The 7,042-nt window shown below is 36.7% G+C and overlaps 1 protein-coding gene across 2 annotated transcripts in view; it reads right to left on the bottom strand.

The window, feature by feature from the left end:
- The window catches only part of PTPN4 (protein tyrosine phosphatase non-receptor type 4), a 103,298-nt gene that overhangs the window by 62,663 nt on the left and 33,593 nt on the right, over positions 1–7,042 (bottom strand). The window lies entirely within an intron of this gene.

Consider the following 7,042-nt stretch of genomic DNA (forward strand, 5'->3'; position numbering starts at 1 on the left):
AAAGAGCCAAAAAATGCAAATGCAAGAATGTCATACCTCAAAGAAAGGTGAGCACACAGCAAATCCATTATTTAAAAACTCCATTGCAGACRAAAGAAAAATGAATACCAAATTCACAGTAGCCAATAACAAAGCAATGCCCCACAAGTTACAACATAACCTTATACCAAAATACTCAGTCCTTTACTTTCTGCCCACTGTCCACACCCTCCCTATTTTAAGGTTGTTTTGTGGGTTTGCTGACTTTCTGTTGTTTTCTTTTTTTGGTTTGTTTTTGAAGATTCACAACAACATTTTCAATTCAAAAAGCATTGTAATTGTTGGGCATCATGGCTACCAGCTTCCCRATATTAGATGCAATTAAATAACTAATTTAAGTGCGAAACCGAAAAAAAACCAAAAAACAAAAAACCAAAAAACCTTACATAAAAAGTTTTCTAGAGAAAAAGAAAATAACAAACACACAAGACCGATGCATTATTCTGCAAGGGCTGTGCATTCCCTGTAAAATCATTTAATATGAGAATGCACAGTGGTAACAAAAATGTTAGCATTGTTTCTTCCCCCTCCTTTTTTAAAATTACAATATCAATAGTTTACTGTTTGTCAAACTACTGAACCTTCTGTCTATGTCAATTTGATTGGATTTACACATCTAGGTTYGGGGCACAAACAGTTCTCATCCTATCAGAAATCAAATGTGACGATGATAAGTCTACACCCTGTGCAGAGAGTTAATAAATAAAATGCAAGAACTGGCTTTCACTTTTCAAATCTAAGATTCTGATGATTATCATCTAGTCCCAGTCCAGCAAAGTATTTATGTGCCCATCTGAAGCTATCAGCTCTATCCAATGATGCCAGCTACTTTCTCAAGTGCCTCACAGGATCAGGGCCTGTGATTCACTTTAATTACACACTCAGCAAACTATTTCTACATCCTTTGACAAGGGCGTAACCAAACAGAAAGTTTCATAACTTAAATAGAAAATATATTGAGACATAAAATTAAAGTATTTTAAGAGTAGTAAAAGAACACAGATATTCTCAAAACTGAATATAAAATGACTGATTTTCCATATCTTGTAAAAGATTATGAAGCCTTCMAACACATCTACACATTWGCTTTGCATCTGAGAAGGGGGAAGGGAACATATCAAGATTTAAAAAGAAAAGAATTTAGCAGAGGACAGCAAACATTCCAGCAGTGATTAGAGAGCCTGCATGGATTGYAAGAGGTATCTGTGTTCCAATATACATAAACGAAGAGGGACGGGGTAAGAAATGAAAGATCAATCTCTCCYAMAYAGTTGGTAACTTAGATACACATGCTCTCATGGGAAAGTGGAAGACCAAGATCCAAGTTAGGACTCTGTGGTTTAACCATCTTTCTACTGCCTGCAAAGTACCTCCTGAGCAACTACCCTTAAAATCCCTAAGRTATTTCGCTTTTCTAGATCACATCTTCAGCTCTCTAAGCATGACCACACACCTCGGATATAAAAAAAATCTTCTTGATGATAATCCATCCTTGCAAAATGCCTCAGTTTTAACTTACCCAGCATTTTYGGACTAACAAGTACTTGTTTCCTTACCAGACAGCTTTTTTATTTCAGCTACTCAGTCACTCTGGCTTCAGAATTGCAATGCTGTGTTCATTTAGAGCTACAGCACATTTATTTTTGTTTTGTGAAATTAACATGACAAACCGAATGATACACACACCAGATAAAGCCACCAGCTGCTAAATTTATGTCTATGTCTAAATGACAAATTCATGAAAAATGGTGTTGCAAACATTAAAACTCTCAAGTAAAGCCTAAAAGCAAAGTCCATCTGAAAACTCCTCATGGAAAGGCTGCTTTCACTACACCTTCTACTGATAACTACTGCAGTCTTCACAATTCCATTTGGTAGTGAGCTAGAGGCATCTAACTCAACACACAGTTTTGCAGCAAAGGGGAAGAGATTTGTTAAAAGCTAGAAACCATCATGTTTKAAGAGAAGAAAAAGGCAAGCCTCACCTTTTCTCCTGTTCTTTCCTCTATTTTTGTCTTATTTGCTGATCAGGACAAGTCCAGCAATACTTTTTCKTTCCTCATCACTATCTTAAATTAGACAGAAAGCTTCTGGGTTTCACACATAGCAACAAATCCGAAAGAGTGAGCAGAAAGAAAATCATTCCTCAGTGACCCTCAAAATCCTTTAACACCATGCAGCCATTCACTCTGTTGCTACAATAGACCCAACCTGCAGCTTTATCAAGGTTCTTGCTGCAACACAGACCATCTTTGCTCCAGCCAAACAAAAAACGTTGCATAGTCACAGAYAATGACTGGATCATTCTCAATGTAAATAAATGAAATTATCAAATTCTTGAAAGAAAGGACTGTATTATSAGTTTGCTATGGAAACAGGAGCAGCTATATTGGGCCAGAACAGTTCACATAGCTTGCAGAAGGCATTGCCTTCTCCACTCTTTAAGGAACAAAGAAATAAATAGGATACAAACATTTCTCATGCTGTTCCAGTCTGAAGTTTAGAATCTTCCTTGAATCTTCCTTGTGTGAAGTTCATATTCCCACCATGCTGGACATCAGCCATTCATGAATATTTTCTTCATGGACTTAGAAAACCATGTTTTGCACTTTCAGCTTATGCAATGAAACATTATATTCCATGTTCCACTTTAAATATCCCCATCTCATAGCTGACAAGTTTCTTGCATGAAACTGAAGGTTTTTTTGTAGCTACAGAACACAGTTTTACATGTATAATAATGGAAATGCTCTACAAAATGGAAATACAACAGCCGTAGAAGTAATAGAGAGGAAGGTRACAAAAGACTGTCTTCTCCAAGCCACATTCAAAGTTACTCTTTCCCTATATGTCCACAAATAAACCATGGAAGTATGTAGGGAATATGTTAAAATGCCTTTACCATCATATGCACTTCAAAAATACTCCTAACATCTGCCAGAGTTATTACACGGAACTGCTTTGTGGACAATCGTACACACAACCCATATTTAAACCTCTATCAGCACATGCACACTTAACAAAAAGGACRCAGTTGTTACACACAGATAGACCCTGAAATTACTGGTTTTACTGACACACTTGTATTACAACATAATTGGCCCCAACTGTATCCATACCATCTTCACTGCTTCTTTCTTCCAGAAATACATGCACCAGAAGCACAGACATATTATGTCTCCTGACCACATACTGCCATTCTTGCTATATATTTTGAAAACTTACTAGAAGTGAGATGGCTAATTATTGCTCATAMGATTATAAATTATAGCTGATTTCCTAACAAATATTGATATATAAATTGAGAAAATCTGCTAAGAAATTCAGTTACACTTATTGCATACTTCTCCAATAAAAATATTATAGCTAAAAGTAGTATGGAACAGAGGACTGATTTAAGCTCCAAAGTAAAATCTGCATCCCCAAAAGAAACAGGAATAAAAACGAAATCTGAGACTCAACCCAAAAAACAGTTTGAGARCAACTGGCTTAAACAGCAGCTTAAGTTAGGCAAGGTACTATTGCATGTGCACATCCATGTCACGTGCAGTACCACAGCCACTTACACTAAAATATTTTTATACATGCAAGTGGATTATTTAAATTGGACTTAAATTAATCTTTGCCATATGATGAAGGTTTTTTACTTATAATTTTTCAGTGTCTTCTGCTAAGCATGTAATATTTAGATATGTGAATTAACTATCTAAAGAACATGCTGCTACAGCAACTGGAGAAGGACAGAACTTGTGCAATGTAACTCCCCTTACCTCTCAGGTCTGTGGAGGGAGTAAGTTGTACATATCCTGCCTGAGCTCAGGTTTCCAGCGATGAAGCAATTCCAGGGAGTGTTTCCTATCAAAGGGCAGAACGTTCCAGCAATACTGGCTTGGCTAGGGCACTAAAGAGCATACAGAAGCTTCACAAACAAATTTTCGGCATCCTTTATTCTTTTATGTAAATTTATACAGTATAATGATAATTTGCTTGGGCTTACAGTGAACTAACTGATTTTAAGCAGCTTAATAAATAAGCAGTTGGTTAAGCAGGTAATTAACTGAAATTTAATTTATCCAAGAGTGCAGCCAATTTGCTGACATGATGTGAACTTTCTTTTAGAAGTAAGGTAATGTACAGAAAACATGTACTACCTCAACACGTTACTGTATGCACATTTGCATGCAAGGACATGAGAAATTTTGTTTTTCATGGCTCATCTAAAGCAGCTAAGCAGCACATGCATTGCCAGATTTTCATTTGTTTAGGAGTTCGTATTTTAGCAACCCAGAAGGCATGGATTTGCACTGTGGCCCACCTGCTCATGTGGGTCCAACACAGTACATGAACTTCCTACAAGGAGTAGGAAAGTAGGTCAGACTCACAGAAGACCCACGTCCTTATAACATGATGCAGCTTGAATATATTAAGTAAAATGTAGGAGGCCCCACTGCTACTAAAATTATCCAGACAATCTAATTATATATGAAATATATATACATACACACATATATATATATGTGTGTGTATATATATATATATATATATATATACATATATATATAAACCCCTGTTACAAGTACAGACAATTTTGAAGGTTTAAACAGAGTAATACAACATACTGCAATTCAAACAAACACTGGGGTACACATAGAGCCCATCTTCATGTAAGTTTATTGAAAATACCTTAATGACACTACATTACATGTTTAAATGTTTGAAATTATGTTTCAAACTAGTTTGAAAATGCTAAACATTAGCTGGTTCTACACCTTTCTGAGGGAATTCCACATTAAGTCCAAAGAAAAGGTTTCAAGTTTTTCTTTCAAAAATTTGTTTTGAAAGCTTTCAGCAATTCTGATGCAGCACATGGCTTCAGGACACTCCTTAGAAATAAAAGCAGAATAGCAATGCATTTTCATTTAAGTGAATCAACCCATGCACTACAATCCTGCACTTGTTCCAACGAGAGTTGGGCTAAATGATCCTTGTGGGTCCCTCCCAACTCAGGATATTCTATGATTCTATCATTCCTTCCTGCTTTCTGCTGACCAAATAATGGAGTATCCATCATTCATTAAAGTTGATACGTAAACATTGGCTTATTTCACTTTGCAGGTGCAAGGCTTCCAGCAAGACTTTTAGCCAGGCAGCAACATCATTAATGATTCCAGGCTCWACCAAACCCTTCTGATTTATTTCTAAGTTTATTTAATATCAGTTATACATAAATTGACCACATTCATTCTACCTAAGGAAGATAATATACTCCTGAAAAGTTATCATATGGCCATTTATTATACTTTTCCTAAAACTTCACTGAAAAAGAAGGATCTCACATTTTTAYTGTTGATGAACTGGGGCAGTTACTGTGACTTCTCAATGTAACTACAGCCACTGGTTCTTCAGTGCTACAATGTTCCCATACAAYTGTGGAAAAAGAGCACTGGCTACCAGGAGATACWGGCTTTAGAAGTTAGGAAATTGAARTTTCCAAAACTTCTCAGACTGTACACTCCTTAGCTTGGTACCAGCATGTGGCTGACAGTTCCAAGACTCCAATCTCTTCTGCTCCTGGGMCAGGGATTCATGCATCCTTCATACAGCCTGGCCCTGAGCAGTCTCCATGCTTCCTGTGCAAAATTCCTCCTCTACACATTTTTATCTGCAGACACTCTGAAGCTGTTTGATCAAATCCCTCATGGATGCCACAAGTACAGAACAGCAAAAGGAAATCCTACTTCATTTGTGAAAGCCATAAAGGTCATGTGCCCTTCAAAGTATCCATAATCTCACCTGCATTTCAATTAATAAGCTACTCTTAGATCCTCTTTTTCCACATCCTCAATCCTCAACAGTAAGAAAAGTCAAATCCAACAAAAAGTATAAATTCCTTAAGTTTTTATGATAGTTTCTGAAAATTTTGGGCACAAAGTTCAACAGCTGAGAAGAAAGAAGCTGAATTTAGYCCCTCTATTCCACCATCAGCTTCTCCTATATATGAACCCGTAGCAGAGAACTGATTTAATATTCTAGCCACTTCAGGTAAGTTTTAAGATTGTTCATCTCATCTTATGAACACGAGGATTTCATGTGGTTGGCTATGGATTTCAAGGAAGTCTTGGTGCCTAAACTAGTAAGTCCTCTCAGTTAAAAAATTACTCAAGGACCTCTTTTTAAATTAAGACCTCCTTGAATAATGCTCTTTATCTACTCTGGAAAGGGGTTCAAATCTGAACAACTGCTGTGTGATACCAAGCAAGATTTTCACTGTTATAATCACATAATTAGTAATGGAGACAAAGGTTAAAGATTAACACCTTGCTCTGTCACTCACAGATTTTCTAACATAAAAATAATAATTAATCAGTGTTCAGTCACTCTACACAGGATAGTGGCAAATCTGTTTTASACAGCTGGAGGTCGTACACCAGAACACAGCAAATTAGTGAGATAGTATGGTAGCAAGCTACTATTTCCTCTGAAAAATAAACTATTTGGACAACTTGATAATTCCCCCCCTTGCTCCTTCCCAACCCCAAGAAGAAGGGCACAGCTAACAGGGAAGCCTATTATAAATGACACTTCTATCTAATTAAATGTCAATACTCATTATGCTTGAACTGCATGCACCATGCTCACAAAAAAAGCCTCTCAAATTCAGCTGATCCTTTTCTCTGCTTTGAGTCAGAAGTAGGACAGTACAGGAAGACTGGTATCTGCTTTGCTTCACTCCTATATATTTCAGGAAACACAGAACAGCAACATAAAATTCATTACTTTGAGAGTACAACACCTACTGGCCATTGAGGAGCAATACTAATCAAGAGTTCTTAGAAACCATGCCATCAACACTGACAATTATTCTGAACCTAAAACCTTTATGTCCTCCTTTTCTATGCTCAGTCATATTCCACATGCAGACAGTAACCTTTCCATCTTCTCTATCCAGGATTCTAGATGAGATAATAACAGCCTGAGAAAATATTAAAATTTCTTTGGCAAG

The sequence above is a fragment of the Malurus melanocephalus genome, unplaced genomic scaffold, assembly GCF_030028575.1.
Source record: "Malurus melanocephalus ecotype Western Australia unplaced genomic scaffold, MMel_1.1 scaffold_42, whole genome shotgun sequence".
Taxonomy (NCBI): Eukaryota; Metazoa; Chordata; class Aves; order Passeriformes; family Maluridae; genus Malurus; species Malurus melanocephalus.